Source organism: Falco rusticolus, chromosome Z, assembly GCF_015220075.1.
Source record: "Falco rusticolus isolate bFalRus1 chromosome Z, bFalRus1.pri, whole genome shotgun sequence".
Taxonomy (NCBI): domain Eukaryota; kingdom Metazoa; phylum Chordata; class Aves; order Falconiformes; family Falconidae; genus Falco; species Falco rusticolus.
In genome coordinates, this window is record NC_051210.1 from 81,089,741 (window position 1) to 81,114,334 (window position 24,594).

Consider the following 24,594-nt stretch of genomic DNA (forward strand, 5'->3'; position numbering starts at 1 on the left):
CCAGGCTCCCAGCTCCTTCTGCAAGGAGCAACAGGTCATCAACAGAGTGGTCCCAACTCTACCTGAAGGTGGTTTTTGCTGCAGCAAAAGCAAAGGCCACACAAATAGGTTGATTTTTCTTTTTTTTTCTTACAACATCACTAAACTTTATGAGCAGGTAGTGCCTTAGCATCCTGCAAGCATCCTGCAAGCATCCTGCAAGCATCCTGCAAGCAATGCTTTCAACACGAAGGAACAAAAGGCTGCGGTGGGGAGGGGAATGGTGGGAAACCTTACGGGCTCCTGAGCTTCATTTGAGACCTGCTGTTTGCAGCACAGGCTGCATTTCATCTTTTCATAAGTAACTCTTACCAGGAAACATTAAAAAAAGAGGGGGCATTTCAAGGCAGAAAAGTTGGTCTCCAAATGTAATTATTTTTTTTTTTTAAATCTTTTGTTAGCAACTCTTCTAGGGAGCGAATCCAACAGAGGCAATACAGTGCAATGCGCACTCCTAAATTAGTTTCCAGGCACTTGGGATGCTTTATTATTCATTTCCTCCAAATATTAGGCAATGCCTTTCACCCCTTTCAAAGTCTATATGAGGGGTCTTTGATGCATTGTGGGACTTGAAAGTTGCAGGTCTAAAGAAGCATTTCTTTTAAGTCCTCCCTTTTATCAAGCATATTCTGTTCTGTTCGCTATAATGCACACAATGGCATGAGAGTCTTGACCTGCTTCATGTCTGATGAGTTGAAATCTCAGATGCATAGGATAAAACAGCCATTCCTAGCAATACAGCTTAAACGCTTATGGCTCTATTCAGGCAAATATTACCCAGGGGTCTGCCACGCCACTGAAAAGCTGCAGAAATTGGCTCCGTAGACGGTTGACCAATTCAGCAGTGAGAAATGACCCCGCTACATTAACTCCCCTTTTCATTTCACCCTGGGCGAGCCAGGGTCTGGAGGTAACTGCAGCAGGAGGCGAGAGCCGGCTGAAGCCAGATTCGTTTTCTTTATATAAAGTATTTTTTTGTGTGTGTGACCATGAATGTCATTATGTGGATCTGCAAAAGAGGGGAAAGTAATGACATTAGGGCACAGGCACAGAAATCAGTGAGGTTTTTGTCTTATGGTTACACAGCAGCGCTGCCACATCTTTCGGAGAAGTAAAATTTATGGCTGTTAAGACACCGCAAAGGTCTCGGATAACCAGGTCTCCAGCTCTGCTGAAGGTATGTGGACTTTGGTGGGTCACTTTACACTATGCAGCATCAGTCTCCTCCACACGTTAACCAGAATTAATAGCTCTTGTATCATAATAATTCACCTTTTCAAATTCTTTCTCTTTAGACTGCAAACTCACCAGTTTAGAGATGGCTCCTGCCTAATAACATACAGGACCCCGGACAAGGATGTAAAGTGAGACTTAACCATCGCAAAAGCAAACACATTTCGGTACAAAATTAAATGTTTTTGTTCTTTAGACAACCGTGCTGACATGTTTTTACAAAAGTACCAGGCTGCTATTTTAGGATATTTATCTCCTCTTATCAATCTCCCCTTGGCAGGTTAGAACTAGGAAAGGTTTTTTAAAGAGCAATCTTGAAATGCAGGGCTCAAATTCAACATAAGGGCTGAAAACCTCCTAAACAGGTTAAAGCTGCTTGAATTTGCCTTGTTTGTCTTATACCCTAGGAGCAAAAGATGCCTCCAGGATGAGTCACGAAAAGAGTGTTCACACTATATGGGGAGATGTTTGTAAAAGAGACGGGTCCTTTTTTTCTGACTCCCCTTGCCTGCCCCAGTGCTATGCCCTGGTAAACCTGCAATCCCAGTTTATCAATCTAAAGCATATACCACAGTCTTGATAATCCCAACATTTCACCGGGAAGGCACTTTCTTAAGCTATATAAAAAGGGAGAAGCTGATTTTGCATGAGCAAAACCTAGACATGTCTCTCCTGACATTGCCAAAACATCCAGCAGCAGCCCTGGAACCGGTAAAGATGGGGACATGTGAGATGTGCTCTGGCACGTGTGATTCCAGCAGAATTAGCTCAAAAAGAAAATCTGATCCACGTGGATATGATCTCCCATCCCATCCGCCTCCTCCAGGATGCTGCAGACCTGAGGAGGTGAGCACAAACCTGCTTTCCAGAAACGCTAAGCATCTCTCCCAGTGCTGGTAAGGCGGTGGCAGCACCAGGTATCAAAAGTAATATGAGAAAGTCTCAGCTCCCCCATTAGCCACCCCATTAAGAGGCTTTTTAGGAGCCCCCTTAAGCATCCTTAATAAAATACCGTCAAGCCAGCCGGGGTTTTTGCCCTGTATGTGAGTGGTGGTGCAGTGGTGGTCTGCTGGAGGGCAGCTGACAGGTCATTATTGTGTGTCCTACAAATTCTCTGAGCTGACAAGGAAACTCCAACAGTGTGATGGTTTATCAGTTTGTAGGTTGGAAAATGAAATTCTTTAGATCGAGAGAACAGTTCTATTCCTTCGTGGCAAATGAGAGGTTTTGCTTGGGGACTCTGGCAGAAGTGGAGCCAGGACAAGGATGGGACCCATCAGTCATGAGTCAATGGAAAGATGCTGTTACAACTAACGGGAGCATCTGCACAAATTGTAAGGAGCCTGAAACTGCTCCTTTGAGAGAAAGAAAAAAGAAGCAAAACTGCATGAGAAACTAAATCTATTTGTAAACCCCAGGCAGTGTCGACACAAGGCAGCCAGTGCAGGAGTGCAGAGATGATAATGGAGCCTGATGGATAGTTCACAGGATTATTAGATACCCTCCAACTCAAATATGCTGAGGAGCCGATTATTTAATGCTAAGGGTAGTGCAAACAGATGTTTAATAAGCTGAGTCACTCCAGGATTGTAGGAGCTCAAGGGACCAAACCTCTGCTGGTGTAAATCAGGAAGGCCAGCCATTTTATACCTAGTGCTTCTGATAAAGGCCAGTCCCCACGGTTATCTCCATCTCTGCCAGGCGTGCAAGGGCTGCGGTACACAGAGGGGAAACGCAGATGGATCTTGGGAGTGGATGCGTGCAATGGCTCCCAGGGTGGGGGGTCACGGTCCAACACCTCCAGGCTGGTGATTGCACTCAGCTCTGTAGCTGGTGGCCTTCCAGGCTGCCTTGTTTACAGGGCTGCTGCTCCTAGGAAGACAGGCTGGGATTATTTTATAGCTGACTGCAGAGAGCAGGGAAGCAGTGGGAGGTGTGTGAGCCAGAGAGTTCGCTCTCTGCTGCAGGCCCTGATTAGCACATGTTTTGGAGTCAGCGATGATCCATGGGAACAAAGCACCACTCCTCAGGCTCTTCTGCTGGGAGGGGTGCTGGGAGGAAGGAGGGTCTCAGCACCCTCCCTGCCTGCCTTGCTGGGATGTGACCATGCAGACGCCATCTGCTCGCCTGGGCTGTGCTCTTGGAGCCACAGGAGAGGGACAGGCTTCTAGCTCATCCTAGGGTGGATACTCAAATTACGTCAGATGTAACGTGGGATAAAAAAATCCCCACTGACTATAAAGGGCTTCTACATCTTTAAACGCCTGAAGAAGACTGCTTCCTGAAGCCCCTTCTCACCCCTGCCCGTGTCACCTTCCCCCTTCATCTAAGCTCACACCTATACTATAAGGAGCTGTGGTGAGTCTTAAAATCCACGTTCCCATGATCAATCCAGCACCAGCGCCACTCCTGCATGTCCACGCAGTGCACGCTAACAGCATAGACCCAAGGGTCGACAGAAGGAAGAAATGTTTTATGCTGAGGGTGGTGAGACACTGGCACAGGCGGCCCAGAGAGGTGCCCGATGGCCCATCCCTGGGAACATCCAAGGCCAGGCTGGACGGGCTCTGAGCAACCTGATCCAGCTGAAGGTGTCCCTGCCCATGGCAGGGGGCTGGGCTGGAGGGACTTTGAAGGTCCCCTCTCAACCCAAACCATCTGACAATTGTATGATAACACAGCACTGAGGTGTTCCGCAGCATCCATAACGCATGTGCAGCATGGGGCCCAGGACGACGTGGGGTCTGTGATGGATGGGCACTCGTGGGGACTCACAGTATGGCTCTGCTGAAGGTTTGGCCAGTGCAAATCAGGCAGCTGCTCATGAGAAAGTGGTCTAAAAAGACAACCTCCCACCTGGTATGACACAAGATAACTCAGTTCAGCAACACCAACCCAGGATCTAGCTCTGGCGTATCTGAACCAGCTTAGACAATAAAAAAAGCTCCTTTCTTCCTATGCAAGACCTCTAGGCAAACACACAAACCACAGCCTCCTGCACGACAGCTGCAGAAAATAGGTCTGGAGGGGACCCTGAAATGTCACCCAGATCGCAGCCCCATGACTGGGTCTGTAATGGGGCCAAGGAGAATAAAAGCCAAAAGCACTCCAAGCATTAACAAATATTGCTGCTCAGCACACTCCCGTGCAGCCTGCTCTATGGAGCACTGCAGCGCAGAGAACACACGTATTTATGAGAGCATCTTCTCCAGATTTACAGAAAGAGCAATTAGTGGTTCAGCTGTTGACAACAGCAGAGAATCATGGTGGTGGTAAAGCTGATTTGTGCTGATCCATCAACACGACAAACTACCTCCTCTCCTGAAGGAGTCTGTAAAGGGCAGGATCAGACCCCCAGGACCCCAGAAAGAGATCGGGACAGCCACTTCATACTCCTCAACTCGTGTCCTGCTTGTAAGGAGCCACCAGCTCTTCCCACAAAGCCACCAGCTCAGCACACTCGAACACGTACTCACCAGTACCCTTGGGTTTGTTTCAATTCTCCAGTAATGCTCCCTTTGCTTCTCTGACCATTTCCTAAGGAACAGGGGAGAGAAAAAAACAAAACCAAAAGCATTCATCAGATTCAGAACTGACCTTCAGGTTAAGAAGGGCCAGCTCTGGAGAAACCTTTTGCCGGGACGATGAGAAACCACTGAACCAAGCCTGGTCCTGCTCTCCTACCACCCATGCTTCCATGGTCTGTTCAGCTGTTTCTCAGCTCATCACCCTTCCTTCATGCCTGTACCACAAAATCACCTAGCAACACCATGCCATGGAGGTGCAAACCCAACCCATCCTCCCACTGTATCACATCTCCTGTGACAGCTGGGAGATGAACAGTCCAGAAATGGATCCCATCAAAGCAGCGCTGGCTGGTTCACCCATCCCGCCCCACAGCTAAACGTTACGCCTTGGTCCCTTTGGGATTATCAGCCTCACAGGTCTTCCTACACAACTGTAGCTTGGTTGTCAGTGGTAGCTTGGTGGTACCCGCAACAAACCCACGTCCTGCAGGTGATGGGGTGCAGAGGGGGAAGGTGTATGACTGGCATCCTCCCAGCTCTGCCCATACAAGTCCTCCACCTCTCTTGGCTTGGGAAAAACGAAGCTCTGCAGAAGCTCCTGCCCATCACTTTGCGCTTGCAAACAACGGAGACAAAAGGCTGGCATTTCTGAACTGGGAGCTGACACCTCCACCCAGGAGGTCTTAGGTGAGTAGGACTGTCACCAGCATGTGCCAGACGCTCATGCCTGCTAAGACAGGCTATGGGGTGGCTGGCAAGGGACAAGGCGGCCAGCAGCTGGGCTGGAGGTGGGCAGGACTCAGATGGCTGATGAAGTAGGTAAGCACGAACATGCTTTGGGGGATGTGACTTCACTTCAGCACAACCTCAAAGTGTGAGACTCCCACCAGTAGGCATCCATCATATTAATGAGGTCCAGAGCCCCTCTAGTACAGCTGGAAGTGGTGGCCCAGGTGTCCACCTAGGTAAGGACAGAGAGGAAGACCACTGTGGCTGTTACAAGACCAGGGCAGCTGGGCACATTTGCTGTGGGAGTGCATAGCTGCAAATTGCTCCTGTGGTTCAGAAGTCAGCTGGAGAAGTGGTATTTGCATGCAAAAGAAGCGATGAGCTTACCATCTAGGGTATTTTCCCCAAAACGGCACCACCAGCTCACACCTGTCCTTAAACCTAGGTTTGTAGTTGAGTTTTGGCCAGGATCAAGGGGTTCCCACCAACAAGTGGAAGCTGCAAGGGAAAAGGGATTTCTCTGCCAAGGGTTACTGGTGTGCAGTCAACTGGGAGTCACTCAAAGCGAGGAAGCAGCTGTTTATTGCATGCAATCTCTGAATTTGCCACGTTTGACATGGGCAGAGCCAATGCAGTGCATCCCCATTCAGTAAATTTGACATGAGACGGTTGAAACCAAGGCAAGAAGACACTTGTTGTCATGGGTCAGCTGGAGATGGAGATGCTGCCTCGTTTTCCCATGGTCCCCAAGCAGTTCCCAGCTGAATCAATCCCCAAGCATCTCCTCCTTTCCTTCTCCAAGCAGCCCTTGGCATGGTTTCACTGGGGCAGGCTCCACCAGCACTGGTTCCCACTACCTGTGACACAGGCAAGCAACTGGGAACCATCTCCCACCCTTTTACATGGAGGCACCAATCCTGTGTTAGTCTTTACAGGATTCTCTCTCATGGGAAAGTCCTGACAACATTTTTCAAGTCAGGTCGATACCTGAATGACTGTCTCAGGACCAAGGAACCAAGGGACTCTGGCCACTCTACCTGTTTTATTAAACTGGTAAGATAACTGCAGTGCATGTGCACTCAGGGACCAGAGACAAACCACAAAGGGCAACCTTTGTGATGGCCTGTATTTGTCCTTTCCATGCTTCTACGACCATCAGTTTGAGGACGTTTGGGCAGGAAGCAACGCTTGGAGCACAGGAGACCGGTAGAGCACAGAGTGGCTGCAGACCAGCCCGGAGACTGTAGCCATGCAGGCTGGCCAAGCTCCTTGGTCATGATCAGCCCCAAGAAGGGGACTTCTCTGCAGCTAATGAGTCCATCTGCTTTCAAGAGCACCCAGCTGCTCTGACCTTGTGCATTCAAGTGCAACCTCCTTCCTTAGCCCCGGTCCCAGTTCAGATCATTAGCTGATGAGTAACCACCACTGCTAAGGACTAATGGCTCATTTGCTGCTCAACAGCCAAAAGTGATCAGCAAGGGAGCAAAGAGCTTAACGCAGGCCATGGTCAATATGCCCACATGGGTGAGCACTGGCATCTTTACTTTGGGCAAAATTCCCAGGGAAGGCACCAAATCTCCTGCAATGCCCTAGCTTTGTGCCGGAGCTCACCAACTCTGCTAAGGTCAATGCTCAACCTCCTCCTGGCGTCAGGGCAAGGGCTGGCACTGTTTCTCTCCAGCAACACTGGGCGTCAGCTTTAAATTCCACTTAAAGTTGTCTCCTTCTCTCTAGAGGCAGAGTACTGCATCACTGCTTCTCCTCATGGTAAGAGGAACTCAGGGACACAAAGCCTTGCAATGCAACACCTAAAAAATTCACTCTTTGAGGCTCAGGAGAAACCTCACGGGATGAGGCTATAAATGGGAGTTTCTGGGCTAAGCAAAGGCTGCACCTGAATTACAGTTTCATTAACGCGTTGCCACAAAGAGGGGTCTGTAGAACAGTGCTTTTGAACAACCACACTCGCGGTCCACTCCCTGAGCCAGCTAACCGGGAGCTGGGGAGGATGCCCTGGTACCCTTGTAGCGTTTTCCAAAATAGGATGGGCATTGCTGAAAGCAGCCCAGGCTTCGTCCTCCCATTCCCAAAACACATGGAGGATGAAAAGCCATAAAGCAAACAGGCTTGCCTGTGGCTTTCCCCTCAGCCACAAGGTCACTTTTAGCTTCTTAGGGTGGTTTCTAGATGAATTGAACACACCCTCCTGGATGTGACGTTAAGGTTTCTAATTACCCTCCTTGAATACATCACTAACATGCCACATCAGCTCACTGGCGGGTCTGCTCCTCACACCACGTGTCTCTAGAAGGGGAGTTTCTGCTTCTCTTTAGCACATTGACCTCTCCATCCCCTGGCTGGGGTGAGCTGCAGAGCTGGCAAGGACAGTTCCCAAGCAGCCCGGTGATGGGGCATGCTTGTCCTGCTCTTGAAGTCAACCCTACATGAAGAAAGAGCTTTTCTCCAAGGTGTCTACACTGGGAACAGCCCTACCCTCAACAGAACAAGCACTCACATACTCCCTATGGACCATCCCCCAAAGACTCCATCCATGCTCTAGCACTGACCAGCCAGCAGCTTGAATTTAGCTCCCCTAAAGCACGGTGTGGCCATGGTCTGACAGCCAGCAGCACAGACCATGGGCATGTCCTTCCCTGGATCCATGCCACGTGGCTGTCCTTAAGGACAGCCTGATAAGTCCGTACCAGTCCCTGGCATGGTGGGTAGGATTCAGGTCCAGATGAAGGCATCTCATTTCGGGTGACCACATGTAAATCCTGGACTTGGCTGCCTAAACACAGGTTCCCATCGCGACATCAGACTCCCTGAGTTATCCAAGACCTATGCGTGGCTTTGTCAGATATGACCCTGGACCTGCATCCCTCTTGACTGACACCTGGAGACTAAGCAATAGGTCTTAGGGTAAAACTAGACGTTTAGTTCTAGCAGCTGAACCATGACCTACACGTGTGGTGGCTGTCCCAGCTCTTATTCAGTCCATGGGGATACAGTCAGCACGACTTTGGGGAGCCTGGAGAGCCATTTAATTACTCAAAATATCAATGTCCATTTCAGGGTATGAAACACCCTCGAGACTCCACTTGACCAAACATCCACTAACTATAACAGAAGATTAGGCACCAAGTTCAGATTTTTATCTCCTGCTGCAGCCCACCTCTAGCGCCTGGTCCAAGCTTCAACAGCTCCAAAATAAAAACCATTTGCATTAGATGAGGATGCCCTCCAGCCCTGCACTTTCAGAACCCTGCTGTGATGAGTGGCACTGTCCTGGCATACAAACACTTCCAGTGTTTGCGTGCCTCCTGTATAATACCACTGAAGAGAACAAATTTGACAAAGAAAGGAAAAGGAACAACTGATATGCAAACCCTTGTCATGAATCATTCACCAAATGGAATTTGCTCTCTAGTTTTCAAATAATTTTAGACGTTGCTTCCAAAGTGCCATTTGCAAGCCCTCTGTTAATCTGGAAAGCAGATGCTGCTACAGGCTGCATTAGAGCGTCTTCAATGAATCCCCAGCAAATATTACTGTAAAATGTCCAGGACTTTCGCAATATTTTTTTTGCCATCTTCTTGGCATATCTGAAAACCAAACATCACAAAACACCTTTACTGTGATTCAGTTTTAACGAACAAGCTTAAGCCGGGGGAAGAGCTCATCTCACATCCCCCCTCATGCCTGGGCATCTCCCAGAGGACCTTTTCCTTCATATGATCTCAAAAAGTCTTTGAACTCACCACACACATCAGTGATACAGGAAGGTGCCAGAACCGTTTCCTAGCAGGCTGAATAATGGCAAGCAAAATATGGAGCTGCAGGCAAACACTGCCATGTTACCACTCAGAAATGAGGGTGAATCCTGGCACCACTGAAGATCAGGAGAAAACTATGAAGTACTGCCTTCCCATCCCAGCTTGAGCATCTGAGGCATCCCAATAGTGATGAAATGGCAGACTAGCCCCTTCGTCATCTAAAAAATAAAGCTACAGCTTCCTTTGGTAGCACTCACCGGTCAGGTGGGCAGATCAGGGGTGGCCCAAATCCCTTCTGGAGGTGTGTGGAGGTAGATAAGATGTCTGACCATAGAATCATATAGAACCATCTAGGTTGGAAAAGACCTTTAAGATCATCAAGTCCAACCGTTAACCCAGGACCACGGTGCATCAGGACCTGCAGTGCAACCACAGAGCCCAGCCATGGTGGAACACCAGAGCACATGACATCGGGTGTGCAAAACCCACGCCATGCTGCTTTTGGGGGATATTTCTCCTTCCAGCCGTTCAGTTTTATGTTGAGATACTGAAACACATGATGGGAAGGAGACACCCAGGCTCACAGACCCCTCGTGTACCTGCAGAAAAATGCTAGCTAGCTATACCAGGCTAGTTAGCTAGAGTCTGTCAGCAAAGGAGAGAAGCTCCAGCAAGATTCAGCTGATCTCAGCCAGGTATGTGCCTTAGGAGAAGAGAAACCACAGCACTGATACTGTGCTTACTGTTCTCCATCGATGGTGAAGGCAGCCTGGGCAACTAGGAAAGAGGTGGCTACCATCCAGGTATCTAAATGCAGACAGATGAATCCCACCTTGCCAGAAAATACTTTGCTCAGCTGAAAACCCCATTTCTGTCAATTAACAGAGCAGCTTCAGAGCCTAAGCCTCACTAAAAGTCTATACTGCCTCGAACAGGGCCGTGTCCTGCAGAAGCCCACTGGAGTCAAGGGAACCAACTCACCCACAGCCCTGCAGAAAATCCCACCTGGCAAAGATACTTCAAAGAGACACATCTATCATGCACTGCTACATGTGGATGTTTCATTGCCTAGGAGAGCATTTGTGATGATTATTGCTGTTTTTAATGACAACTCCTTTTAGCATACAGATTAAAGCTGCTTCGGCTCATAGGATCCTGATGGTGGCCGTGAGCGCGGATGCTGGCAGCACTCACGGGAGATGTTGAAGTGCCATGTGGGCAAAATGGTGGCACGAGGCTCTCTTTGCTGGACTGGGATTTGCCAGGGACTGTGTCTCCCAGCCAAAAATGCCCTGAGACAGCTCATCCCTCCCAACCTGGCGAGAATTAAGTGCATGGATCACACTCAGTAGGAGGAGTGACCTGGCTGTGTCTTTGGCCTGGCATCCTTTCCCATCTCCAGCCCTCAATTTTCCTGTGTGAAAATGGAAACAGTGACGTTGGCCATGGTTGGAAAGGGCTCTGAAATCTACACATGAAAAGTAGTAGATAGGATGGTGCTGCATTCTTCTAGTAATGGAGGGAGAGAGAAAGCCAGTAAAGGGGGGAAAACCCCACATAATAAATAATGGTCTACAAATTACATAAATCAAATGCATTGAAAAATCAATCCTCCAAGAAGCAGCTGCTTCATTCTTTACTGTTGATAGCATCAATGTAAAAGGGGAAATTACAACCTGTGTTCTGCAACACATCACACCGACTTTCCTTTAGAAACTCTAATGTCCCCTGATTGCAAAGTCAATTTAAAATTTAGCATAAAACACAGAATCTCATAAACTTTACAGCCCAAATCGCACTCACTCAGTGCTTCCACCCAGATCAAATGCATAGGCACCTGCCTTGCTCTCTGACGTAGATACACAATGATGTGCTGTAGACAGCAGATGGGAGAGCAGACCAAGGCATCACAGTGGAGATCTGTCTATCCTGGCTGGCCCAGTCAAAAAGAAAGAAAGTCAGGAAAACCAGCTGGCAGATGGCTCTGTTGGAAGTACCCTCAGATCTCCAGGAGACAGCCCAGCCCATGCACCAGCAGGATGAAGGTCAGCCAGAACCACGATTTACACTGAGGATGGTGAGACACTGCACAGGCGGCCCAGAGAGGTGCCCGATGGCCCATCCCTGGGAACATCCAGGGCCAGGCTGGACGGGCTCTGAGCAACCTGATCCAGCTGAAGGTGTCCCTGCCCATGGCAGGGGGCTGGGCTGGAGGGACTTTGAAGGTCTCCTCTAATCCAAGCCATTCTATGATTCTATACCTAAACGATGTGACCCTGAGTGCAACTGGGGAGCTGTAGCCCCAGTGCCCTGACTGTGCTGCCCTGGAGGTGGGGCCAGCATTCTGTGACACTGAGCCAGCCTCCCTCCTTACACTGAGACATCCTTAAATTTCAGCTGGTTTTTGAGCCCTTTTGCAGGCTCTGATGCGAAACCCCAGGTCGTTTCCCTGAGCCTGGATTTCCTCCAGAAATCTAAACCCATGCAGATCCTGCAGTGAAGATGGTGTGAGTTTTTAACAAAGGGAAGGAGCAGGCAGCTACGCCTGTGCTGTGAGTTGATCATTCGCTCTTGCAGGCATGGGTTCCATTCATGGATTGATGAGGGAAAACTAATTAGGCTCCTAGTTTTGCTTCCTGCATAAAACTAACTCCTTTCGCTTCTGATTAAAGTGTTGTCACTGTGACAGAAAGCCCATCTCTCTGAAAGGGTACAGAGAGGATTTCAGCTGAAGCAAAAGAGAAAGCTGTGTATTTCAAGATGCACCTCCTTAGCAGCCTTAAAACACCACTCTCTCAATGCCAGCAGTATGTATGCAACCCCATAATCTCTGGCTTAAAATCGTCCCCAGATTCACCCTCAGCTTAAAATTGCAGGATATATTCGGGGAGGAGTGTCATTTTTACAATCAGCTGCTTGCATTTGCGAATGACTTAAATTGCAATGAGACGGATGCTTGAAGAAGCAGCAAGGGTTAAACCCAGAACAAGGAAGAGGATAGGCAGGACTCGGGGATGAAGTTGTTGATCAAAGGGTAGCTCAGAAGTTATTTAAAAATAAACCAGAAAGTAGAACGTCCAGGCGGTTGCCACTGTAATTACAATGCAGACAACGGAGCCATGGTGCTGTTAAGGTTACTGGATTTTCCTAGCAGCTGTGTTTAATTTACTTAAAACATGCAAAGCCATCAGGTCAGATCCCATTAGCAGAATCACTCCAGAGCACTGCAAGAGCCTGGCCAGCCCAGCGCTGCAGAAATGCTGAGCGAAAAACACAAGTGCAAAATGCCCCTGAAGGAGCGAGAAAGATTCATGCAATGGCCAACATCAATGTGTGCTGCCTTCCCCTCTGGCTGCACCAGACACCGGGTGGTCAGTCCTTCTGCTCATCCTCCCCTCCAGAACCCATCTACTGACGTGGTCTCCTGAGGTCACCAGAGCCAGAAATCAGTGCAAACACCTCTACTGGCTGTGGTGGAAAAGGTACCTGAGAAATCTGGGATCAAGCATTTAGGAAAGTCCTTTGCATGTGCTTTTCTATAACCCAGGTTCTCTGTGTGTCCTACAACCTGCCTGTAAACACATACGATGCTCCACCTGGATCCCTCTGCTCTCCGAGCATCCCCCTGACTTGCATGTTGCCTTAGAGAGGAGACCCACTTGTCCCAAATCATGCTTAGTCTGCCTCAGAGATGGGAGCTTGGTGGGGTTTGTGGGGTCAGGCTTCCACCTCTGGAGCTTTGTTCACACATACCACATTGGGGCCACCTGATTCATCAGGAAAGTTTCCAAAACACAGGACCAAAACCTAAAACTCCTCGAAAAACCTTCTAGAGATTTTTTTCTGTTTGTTTGGTGGGGTTTTTTTGTCTCATTCATTCAACAATGGCTCAACACTCTCTCCACCAAAGGGAACATACAGCTTTCATCTACTATTTGTAGCTCCTACTGGCTGAATTCTATTTCTAAAATTAGCATCCTGAAATACTTAATTGCTAGAACAAAAGATCATCTTAGATCATGTTTTTGTCCCTGTACACCACACTGAGGTGCTTCTGCAGCCATCTACAACCATCTCAGAGTCAACCACGAACTGGAGCTCAGATGCATCCTGTTCCACTAAGCCCTACCCAGCAGAGCCACGCAGCTTTAACTGCCACTGATCCCAAATGGAAGAGAGATGAAGATGAGGACAGAGCAGAGCAGAATATGCTGCAGGCTCCCTTCTGCAGACGACACAGACAGAAAGTTATTCCTACAGAGAATGGGCAAGTAAAAGTAAAATAAAATAAAATACTATAAATAATACAAAATATTGTGAAGCAATGGGTTGATTATTGAACTCTGAAACCATCCAACCAAATTGCACTACCCCCCTTGACAAGGACTAGCACCTCTGGCCACCAGAAGCCCTCCTGAAATCAGCAGCTCCCGGCACTGTGTGCGAGGGACCCACGCCTGGCCCTGGAGTTGCTGGAACAGCTGAAGATCACTCCTCCAGCATAAACTCATCCGTCATGGTTTAGAAAGGTGTGAGGCTTATTTGCATAATAAATGACAAGGCAGGGATACAGATTTCTGACAGACGCCAACCCCCACCCCACCCCTCCTTGAAAGAAATCTATTTATTCTGAGTGAATCGGCTCTTCTCTAGATAAATGGTGTTTGTAGTCAGTTTAGCTCAGCGAGATACGCATTCTTTTGCATGCCTGTAATGAATTTTCACAGCTAGAGCCCTAATCCAGTCTAGTCATGGAGGTTTATCAGGACCTCTTATTTTATTTCTACCAGTAAATGGGAATTGCTTTCCTTATCGCTATCTAGAAGCACCTGAGTGATTTTTGCTTCACATTTCCTATCCCACTGGAATTCAGGATGTGGTGTTATCTGATACTGTACAATTGTCACTCATGTTAGTTGCCTTTTTAATTTGTTGGATTTACTGCTGCTTTTATTTTTTTCTTAAGAGATTTTATTTTAAGATCTGAGTCTCTCCTTGCTCCCTACCATCCTTCTCACGTTTCTTTAGGTGATCCTCGGGAAGGTGGGATCAGGGCTTGTCTTGCCTTCATCTGCTTGATGCCTTCCCTTGCGAAAGGACCTAATCATTGGGCTCACCCCCATCCATCTCACCTTCCTCCACTGGCCAAGTGCAAAACTACGCAATAGCAAGCAGAGATCATTCCTAACACTGGGTTTAAAAGCAAACGAACCCAGGACAGCAAGGGCTTGATGATGTGACCGCTACGGCTGCTGCAACCAGGGAGCAGGTACATTGCTCCGAGCTCTGGAAAAGTGAACCCACTGTTGCTGGAAAGGCACAAGAAGACCTATAAATCCTGCAGATAACACCGTGATGGATCAGTAGTGGCAAGACATTAACCTTCACTCTTGAGGAGACACCCAAATGATAACACCTGTAGCCACGCCACTCCAGAGTTATCAGTCTTGTCACTCATGGAGATAAATCTATCTGACCTAAACCATCATCCTACACCCCTCCAGCTTCCTTGCTCAAAATCCTCGTAGGTACCAGCGGGGATCAGGAAAATCACACCTAATAATCAATTGAGTGTGTGTAACAAGGCTCACATGGAAATCATTTCCTTCCAGTATGTTAAAATAATTCCACAGAGCAGGGAAAAAAACATGGTAGGCTTGAAGGCCAGCCTGCAGGGAAAGTGCTACATGTCAGTGACAACTGTGGAAGGACAGAAAACAGCTACCAAAACCTCAAGGAGCTGTCACACACAGGAAAATGTAAGTTAATTAAAGCCACTTAAAGAAATACATCTGGGACAGGGGCGTGGGATGTAGGAAGGGAGAATGAAGTGATATTAAAAGCTCGAACACATGGTGAATCCCAGACAGGAGGGGCAAGGAAAGCTGTTCGGCAAAAGCTGGATGAGCCCCTCGCCTCAGAGCTGTGTCTGAGAGGGCAGCCAGAGCCCCCTCCGCCCCAGGGCTATGCCTCACTGTCAGACGCTGAATCTTCCTGCGGCCCCTGTGGGGATGCCCAGCTCAGCAGGTCCACCCTTCCACTGGAAAACATCACCGAGGCTCCACCGATGCTCCTCCTCGCGGCCCAGCAGTGCTGGCTTGGGATTATAAATCTATTTCTGGCCTTTCTAGCATCTCCCCTCCAGTCCCTACTGCACTGTTCAGCTGAAACAAGAACCACAGGCAAAGCATCCATCTGGCTAAGAGCACGAGGATGTAAATCCACCTCAAACACACCACCAGGACCAGCATCACCTCCACCTTCAGCCCTGGTCCACCTCCAAAGTTCAGTTGCCTCCTACTATGCTCAAAAGATGAGTACAGGTTACTCACACCAGTTACTGCTGATATAAAAGCAAAATGAGGAAGACTTGGACAGGCTCTGTGCAAACAGCATGCTCAGTGTGATATATACACAACAGCTCTGAATTTAGATGCCTTGAAGCTCAACAAGACAAGAAGCCTGAATGTTGCTTTGAGTTGTTTCAAGACATAGCCCTGCTACTTTGCTTCGACCTTAGGGCTCCGCCACATGAGACTTTATTTTTGTTGCAGTCAGCTCCCAAAGAAGCTTAAAATGTTAGGTATTTATATATTCCTTTGAGTGCTAATTCAGAAGCGGTACCAAAATACCCGCAGAAGGTTGGATCATCATGGAGAACCTTTGTCTGCTATCACTGCCATTCACCCGGCCCTTTGAGACACCGCTGCTTGGAAAGCAGCGCCAGCCTCAGCGTGAGGCAGACGGGAAGGGAAACAGCAAAGTCATCTGCACACCATCAAATCCCCGCGGCGGGATGACAGCACGCGAGACTGCTGCCTGCGAGAGGAAGCCTTGCCATGACATCAGCCCGACCCAGTTGGAGCACAGGCGGCATGGAAACACAGATGGAGGAGCGAGGAGAATCCAGGCTTCCAACAGCATCTTGGTCTGCTTCCCATCCTCCTCTCTCTGCTGGGGATGGGGGTGATGCAGCGAACCCAACGTCAACCCAGCGTGGTCCTCCAGCAAAGCTGCTGGGATCTGGTCATCCTGGTTAGCAGGGAGCTGGTGTAGTGAAGGGGCCAGGTCACACGGGACGAGGTCTGAGATCTCCTTCCTCACCCCGAAATCATAATCTAACCCCAAACCAGGCTTTGCTACAGATCTTTTATTCCAGCCCCAGGTAAGATTAACTCATTGCAAGTGCCCATGGCTCTGCAGACAGCATTAAAGACTGGGATCTCAAAATATAGCCGGGTACAGCATCCCCCTCCCTGCCGGCAGCTCTGGGCAGGCAGCCAAGGCCCCCCACCCATGCCCCCAACCCCTTCCCTCCCAAGGGCTACTTCCTTAATGCAGCCCAGCTGCCTGCCCCCACCCGCCAAGGGCTGACAGATTTGTGCAGTCCGCTTAGGGTGGGGTAGGTACATTTATTTCCTCTTTTCCAAATAAAAATAAAATAATAATAAAAAAAAAAAGAAAAGAAAAAAGAACAAGAAAAAAAAGGGAAAAAATGCTATTAACCTTTTCCTCTCCTTGCAAGGGGCAAGAAACATTCTTGCCACAGAAATGGTTTTGGGACTAAGAGATCTGCTCACGCAGCTGCGCTGATGCTATTCTAGCTTAACTAAAATTAAATAGCTGAAGCTGTATGTGGGCCTTTATGCAACTGTCACAGAGACCACAAGATTAGAGGACCAGACGGTGACCTGGGAGGCCAAGGTCTATTCCCAGCTGTGCTGAGGGATTCTCATATGAATCATGAAATGCTTCTCAACCTCTGTTTCCCCAAAGATAAAAAGGAGGGTAGAGAAACTGTGCAGACGTACACATGAAGGACCTGCAAGTCCATAGGACCCAGTCAATCCACAGGCAGGACCAGACACTGATATTGCTTAACTCCCTGGAGGATGAAGTACCTCAGTTGCTTTTGGAGGCTAGAGCATGGAGAGGCTTTCCCAGTCCTTCAAGCCAAGCATGCTGTCCCTCCAAGCAATGCTGAGAGGAGCAGATCCATAGGTAAACCTCGGGACTTCTGCACAGTTTCAAGAAGGAAAGAATAATCCCATCTCACAGACTGTCCTGGGTGCCTCAAGCCACTCTCTCCCTCCAAACCAACTCCCACTGACCCCACATTTCTGCAGTATGCCCAGGCCAGAGTGTTGATGGACTGCTGCTAGACAGACATGCAGCCGGCACATCTCAGCTACAGACAGAGAAGCATCAAGACAACAGAGGAATCACAGACAGGTATTCACAGAATCATGGAATGGTTTGGGTGGGAAGAGACCTTCAAATCCCCCTAGTCCACCCCCTGCTATGGGCAGGGACACCTTCAGCTGGATCAGGTTGCTCAGAGCCCGTCCAGCCTGGCCTTGGATGTTCCCAGGGATGGGCCATCGGGCACCTCTCTGGGCCGCCTGTGCCAGTGCCTCACTACCCTCGGCGTAAAACATTTCTTCCCTCCATCTAGTCTGAATCTCCCCTCTTTGAGTTTAAAACCATCCCCCTTGTCCTGTCGCGACAGGCCCTGCTAAAAACTCTGTCCCCATCTTTCTCCTAAGCCCTTTTTAAGTATTGAAAGGCCAGTAGGTTTTGTCTGATCACTTCCAGTGCCCATCCAAATGCTAGCTAGAGATCTAACAGGACTGAAAAAAAACAACAGGAAAGCGCAGGATAACCCCAGCATCCCAGCCACCATCCCCTCTCTCACCACAAGCAAGTCGCTCTCCACCAGCTGTGCCAGCTATTGTTGGGCACATAAAGACCACTTTGCTGGCCACACCGTCAGCATGCAGCTCATTACTCTGCAAAGCACTTTGAAATGCTCTGAATATGAAAGGTGCTCCATCAGACCAAATTCAGCTCTGTTTGCTATTACAATACAGTGCATTTCTTTTGTCTGTGCCTTTTGATGATGCCCAATTGTTCCCCTCAGTCAGTATTTCGGAGTCATTAGTTGGAATTAGTAAAGTTCCCGCTGCCAGACTTTTCCAAGGCTCTGCTCTCGGGCTACAAAGAGTCGATGAGGAGTTGTCCTGCTTTCACAGAGCTGGAGGCACGGCGGGGGAGCATTCTGGGGGGAGCAGGCAGTCTGCTCCACTCCACTCTCCTGCTGCAGGCACCGGGAAATGCATGTGCCGACAAGATGCTGCGGGTGGTCGCAGTGGGGCTGGTGCTTCCTGGCCAGGAGGCAGCCTACAGACCCTTTCATTTGGTACCTCTGGTGGGACGAGGTGAATGGCTTTGCCCAGTTGCATCCACATTTTGGCAGCACATCCCACAAAGTTCAGGTTTCTCTCCCAGAAATCGCCCACTCCGCATTGCAATGCACCAGCACTGAAGAAGTCACCTTTCTCTGGGTGACAGACACCTTCACTTGGACATCTCTGTGGTGAGAACACTTGGATGTCCCTGGCGTTGTCCTCCAACCTCTCACTCATGTTATGCCTTTCCGACTATATGGGAAAGCCCCTTAGCATCAAGACACTTTCCCCTGAAGGCTTTTATACATGGACCATGCCAGTTCCTCCCTATCCCCCACCCTCCTGGGATGCTCACTTTGACTTCAGAAGAATTTGGTGGTAAGACATTTTCACTGGAGGATCTTCTCCAGGCTGGACAACCCCAGCTCTCTCAGCCTGTCCTCTGACCATTTTTATGGCCGTCCTCTGATAGTGGATTCATTCCTGTTCACACATAAGGAGACCCAGCAGATGTATGAAGTGATGAAGTTGCACAGAGCATGCCCCATCTAACATTGCTCTCTGGCCTCAGGGAGCCAGCTCAGGTCCCCAGACCACAGCAGCTCCAACTTGCACTCACACCACCTGTGGGTGCAGACACTTCTTCACCCAGCCATCCCACCGTGGTTTCTCAATGCAACATGGACATTTGGCCACCACAACCCTGAAATAAAACTAGGAGCAAAACAACCTTACAGGGCATCCATGGGGAACTGGAAGATGAGCCTAGCACTGAACCCAGGTCCTTTAGCAGCTTGTCACCTTTCACAGTGGATTGTACTCACTCTTGCTAAGGATTTCCTTGGAAATCATCTTATAGATCATCCCACCTAACATTAGCGATAGCATTTCCACTGCAACACAACCAAATGCAGGCAATTCACACCTCTCACCTTGCATTTTTTAAAGTAACACAGTATAATAAAACAGCCTGCCCGGATTCCAGCTTAATCTAAAAACAACTTTATGGCTTCTAATTTTAGCACTAATCTTCCTTTGCTATGGTTGTGTGATTTCTAATTATTTTATCCCCAAGCCTTGCTTTGATGGATAGTCATACCTTTTCCAATGCTGGATGACTTGTAAAGTGCCTTTAAAAAATACGCTGATCATTTCAGCTTAATTTCCAGTTCCTACGCAAATAATATTCTCATATATGGCTTCACTGGGGAAATACTACTATTATTATTAAAATTATAATAATAAAAGCAATGCAATTTAAAAAGGAGAGCTCTGTTTCCTAGGATCATCCCAATCTGATCCTGCAAACACTGTATTTTCTCTTAAAAGTTGTTAAAGAGCACAAATCTGTTATCCAGATACGGATCTCTTAATAATTCAGTGCCTTTGGCTTGGCATCGATCCCAGAACACTTTGACTTTATCTATCTGCAGGGGGATCTGGGCAGGCTGGAGCGATGGGCCCAGGCCAGTTGTGTGAGGTTCAACCAGGCTCAGTGCCGGGCCCTGCCCGTGGGTCACACCAGCCCCCGCAGCGCTGCGGGCTGGGGCAGGGGGCTGGGAACTGCCTGGGGGGAAAGGGCCTGAGGGGGCTGGTCGGCAGCCAGCTGGGCATGAGCCCCCCGTGTGCCCAGGTGGCCAAGGAGGCCAGCAGCATCCTGGCTGGTGCCAGCACTGGTGTGGCCAGCGGGAGCAGGGCAGTGCCCGTCCCCCTGCCCTCGGCACTGGGGAGGCCGCCCCTGGAATGGCGCGGTGGGCTCTGGGCCCCTCGCTCCCAGACAGACCCTGAGGGGCTGGAGCGTGCCCAGAGCCGGGCAGGGGGCTGGGGAAGGGGCTGGGGCACAAGTGCTGTGGGGAGCGGCTGGGGGAGCTGGGGGGTCAGCCTGGAGAGGGGGGGCTGAGGGGAGACCTTCTGGCTCCCTGCAACCCCCTGAGAGGGGCTGGAGCCAGGGGGGTCGGGCTCTTCTCCCAGGGAACAGGCGACAGGACGAGAGGGAACGGCCTCACCTTGTGCCGGGGGAGGGTTAGGTTGGGAATGAGGGAAAATCCCGTCACGGAAAGGGTGGCCAAGGCTGGCACAGGCTGCCCGGGGGGCTGGCGGCACCCGCCCTGGGGGGATTTATAACACCTGTAGCTGTGGCGCTCGGGGCCAGGGCTTAGCGGTGGCCTTGGCAGTGCTGGGTTAGCGGTTGGACTTGATCTCAAAGGTCTTTTCCAACCAGAATAATTCTATCCTTATTTTCAGGTTACAACACATCAAAGAACAACCAGCCATGGCAAAACCTCAGAGGGACTTTGCAAGGGTCAGCACGAAGCGGTGGCAGAGATGCACTTGCCTCGATGCTCCTGGGGAGCATTGCCTATCCAGTCCTCTGAATTTATAGGCACAAAGATCAGCCCTTGGCTGAAGATGTGTTGCAGGGGCTTAGGATGAGCCTCGAGCCCAGGGTCCTCAACAGGCAGGTGTTTTCTATCCTAGCATGTTCACCTGATCCTCCTAATTGCTGACCTAGATCAAATTTGGATGCAATACTGTTAAATTTGCACAGAAATTTACTGGGGAGAGGATGCTGCCTGCAGAACATTTCAGGATGCCGAGGCAGGCAGCTGCCTGCCTGGCTGGCTCTGCCACCGGCTTGCAGTTCCTGTAGGACCATCACCGGGGTAGGGGACACAGACACAGGGCCAGTGTGTGTTTGGTGGGTTATTTCCTTCCCCAGGATTTACACTGCACTCCATTCAAATGGAAAACATCCATTTGACCTGTGACATTTTTGTTTTAGTTACTCTCCAAGCTTTGACAGCAGCAGTTTAAACACAGAGCATATGAACTTCAGCACCAAGAAAGCACCCCATCCCCACAAATCCAGAATGGATGGGGAAAAATATAGCACCACAGTCCTGATGCTGAATGTATTTCTTACTTCTCATTCTTCATTTTCCTGTCTTTCACTTTCTGAGCCTGTTTCACCCTCTGCATCTTCTCCCTCCCCATTGGAAACATGAACTTAGCTTCCCACCACCCACCACAATATTCAAGAGAGAAGGATATGGGCTGTTTTGTTTTTTTTTTAATTCCCTGCACAATGCTGCATATAGAGTATTTGAAATGGAGATTGTCAAAACAGGAAACAACCCAGTCAAAGTCCTCAGGCCTGGGTCCCGAAAATGTCACTGCACAGAGCTGCAAGCGATGGAGAATAGCCCTCTGTTCCCACACGGAGAGAGGATGCTCTGGGAGAGCAGCCAGCGACACACAATCTGCCCTCATGCCACCCTTATCTTGAGAGCTGGCCTTTAACCTCTGCTGAGATCAGTGGGAAGCTGGTTTTTATTAACCACTTGCGGGGCGGGGGGGGGTAATCCAACAGACTTGTTGGTTAAAAATTATAGGTTAAAAATTATAAGGTTAAAAATTATAACCCTCTGTTGACTGATACTTTTATCAGCATCGAGAATTTTGTAAGGAGTATCACCTCGCTCAGGAAGCCAGCCCTACAGGAAATCCTTCACCCTTAGCATTTCAGAGTAACATCCACACTGGCTTCCTTCTTACTCCTTTTAAAACTCACCCCTGAGATCTTTGCTTCTCAAGCTCACACTCCAAGTTTGAGCTGGCCTTGCTGGGATGGAAGAACAAATCTTGGGTCAAATCCTGCCCATGTCCCCACCCCAGCCAAGGCACTGGGCTGACACCACACCTCCATGAGGATGCAAAGCAGGGCACTACTTGGCCCTAAGCTCTTCGATTTCCATCTGTCCACCGTGGAGAAAGGCATGAAGTTTCATAAAGGCACAACAACGAGGCCAGGTTTGGAGAAGAGAATGCAGCTGCTGTGAACCCAGGCAAATAAGATTTTCAGAATTTATTTTTCTGCAGAAAATAGTCACTAGGTTTATTTTAAAAAGCAGGCTCCCACAGCTGTATGTTTTCAGCCGTTCTTCAAAATCTGACCTGAACAAGCATCCTTGCCAACAAATATTGCTGTTTTAAGCCTTCAGTTGCTTCTGATGGGAGTGAAAGTGTTTGGGTGGGTTTTTGGTGTTTTGGGGTTTGTTTTCTAGTTTGTTTTGTTTTCACAGCTTTCTGCAAGTTAACTTCAGGAGAACTTCCCAAGTAGAAGAGCTGGTGACCATTGCCAGAATGGTGATCCAGCAATTCAGGTTGCCCAGAGAGGTGCCCGATGGCCCATCCCTGGGAACATCCAAGGCCACGTTGGACAGGGTTCTGAGCAACCTGATCCAGCTGAAGGTGTCCCTGCTTGTGGCAGGGTTTGGACTAGAGGGACTTCGAAGGTCCCTTCTGACCCAAGCCATTCAATGGGTCTATGATTCCCCCTGTGGAAGCAATGGAGATATATTGTTGTATTTTTGAGGGAAAAGTGGTTCTTACTGTAGTGTCAAGCCACTGACCTACAGAGTGACAACCTTCAGGAGGAAAAAAGTCCACGGATTCATGGGATGTACAACTAGGAATGTCATTTCAGATGGTCTGCATAGCCCAGAACACCAAATTTAACCCATCATCCAGGCAGACAATTAAAATAATTACCTAGGGCCTGATCCTGAAAGGTGCTGAGTGCAGTCAAGTGGTCTCCGCTCCCATAGAGTTCAGTATCTCAGTAGGGTCAGCCTTGGAGCCTGCGCAAAACAAGATAGCCTTAGTCCAAAAAAGTAAAAAAAAACCTTGCACAACCTGTAATTAAAAAAAAGTAAACTATCCCAGCTCCATGTGTCAGCCCCGTATTCCTGTAAGGGAAGGTAATGCAAGGGTCACACAAAGCGTGGCTGGGAAGATGCTCTCCAACCCACAGGCATCCTCTGCAATCAGGGATTGATGCCTGCAGCACACAGGAGAGAAACTGCACTAGGATGTATGTGTCTATAGAGCTTCAGTCCACATCCAGGAACATCCAAATGATGTTCCTCAGGGGTACTGCTTTATCCAAGCCATCCCATACAGACACGTACACTGTCAACACTGTCGCGGAGCTAACACACCTTCCTGGCAGAAGACAAACTTCAGGGTTGCCTTGCCAAGTCTACGGGAAGTGATAAACCTGGAGATAAGAGAATTCTGCCAGGTTTCCAGGGAGGAAGCCTAGGAACAACCCTCCGTGCTCCCCACTGGCTGGCAGTGACGTGCAGCTCGCCAGCCCTAGGCGGGCATGGCCGTGCCAAGCACAGGGTGAAGGCAGGGAAGGGAATGAAGGGGACACAATGACAGCACTTTTCTCCATACGGCCCTTTGTTTTCAGAGGTCCCCCGAGATGCTCGGCTCAGGGTGGCCAAGTCTTCCTTCTTCTCTCCCTATAAGGGGAACGGATGAGGGGAAGAAAACAATGTTCCCTCCTCAGTTGCCTAATGGAAGAACAAAAGCACAGTGATCCTTTCCAAAAATGTCTTTTGAGGAACAGACGATCAAGCCTGAAGGCCCAGTATTTCTGGTTTATTTATTTTTGGATGAACTCCAGCCTGGCAGTGTCTTTCTGTCCTTCCTCCAGGCTCTTGCAGGACTTGCCCAGAGCTGCACGGGTCATGCAGGGTTTGCACAAAGCCCAAACCCAGTCGGGAGAGTTAACATCCAGTACCTCACAGAGGTGATGAAACCAAAGGTGAGGTTCCTATACCAGACCCCATCACAAGCAAGCCTCAGCCAGGGGGTGGAAGGGAGAAAGGGGCATCACCCACCCATAGCCCTGGTCTGGTGGGATACATTCAGCAGGAAGGGTCTGCACCCCAGGCTGATCCCACTGGAAATTGGGACCAAAACCTGCTAAAGCTAAAAGCAGTTCAAAACCAGCATCAGATCTTTTATTGCTCAGTAGCAGTGGCTACAAATCCACAAAAGGGGATTTCTGCTGTGCTGATTGCTCATGGAAAGTCCCCGACTGGCCCACAATCATGGAAAAAATGGAAAATATAACTTTAATACCAAGTTGGTGGCAGGCTGTCTATTTTTCTCTCCTGTGACTAGTTACCATGGATAAATTTGTGAGGTCGACTACGCAATTGTTCACTGCACTGCTCCTATTAAACAGAGGATGAGAATCATTCTATTTGTACCGTACTTTAATTTCCAGAAATTCTTCGTTCGTTTGTT

General features: G+C 49.1%; 1 long non-coding RNA gene across 1 annotated transcript in view; it reads right to left on the reverse strand.

The window, feature by feature from the left end:
• Nucleotides 1-23,046: 23,046 nt before the first annotated feature.
• The window catches only part of LOC119141885, a 58,078-nt gene continuing 56,530 nt past the window's right edge, over nucleotides 23,047-24,594 (reverse strand). Inside the window, exon 3 of the long non-coding RNA XR_005102076.1 lies at nucleotides 23,047-23,132. This is a non-coding gene — a long non-coding RNA (uncharacterized LOC119141885). The remainder of the gene's footprint in view (nucleotides 23,133-24,594) is intronic.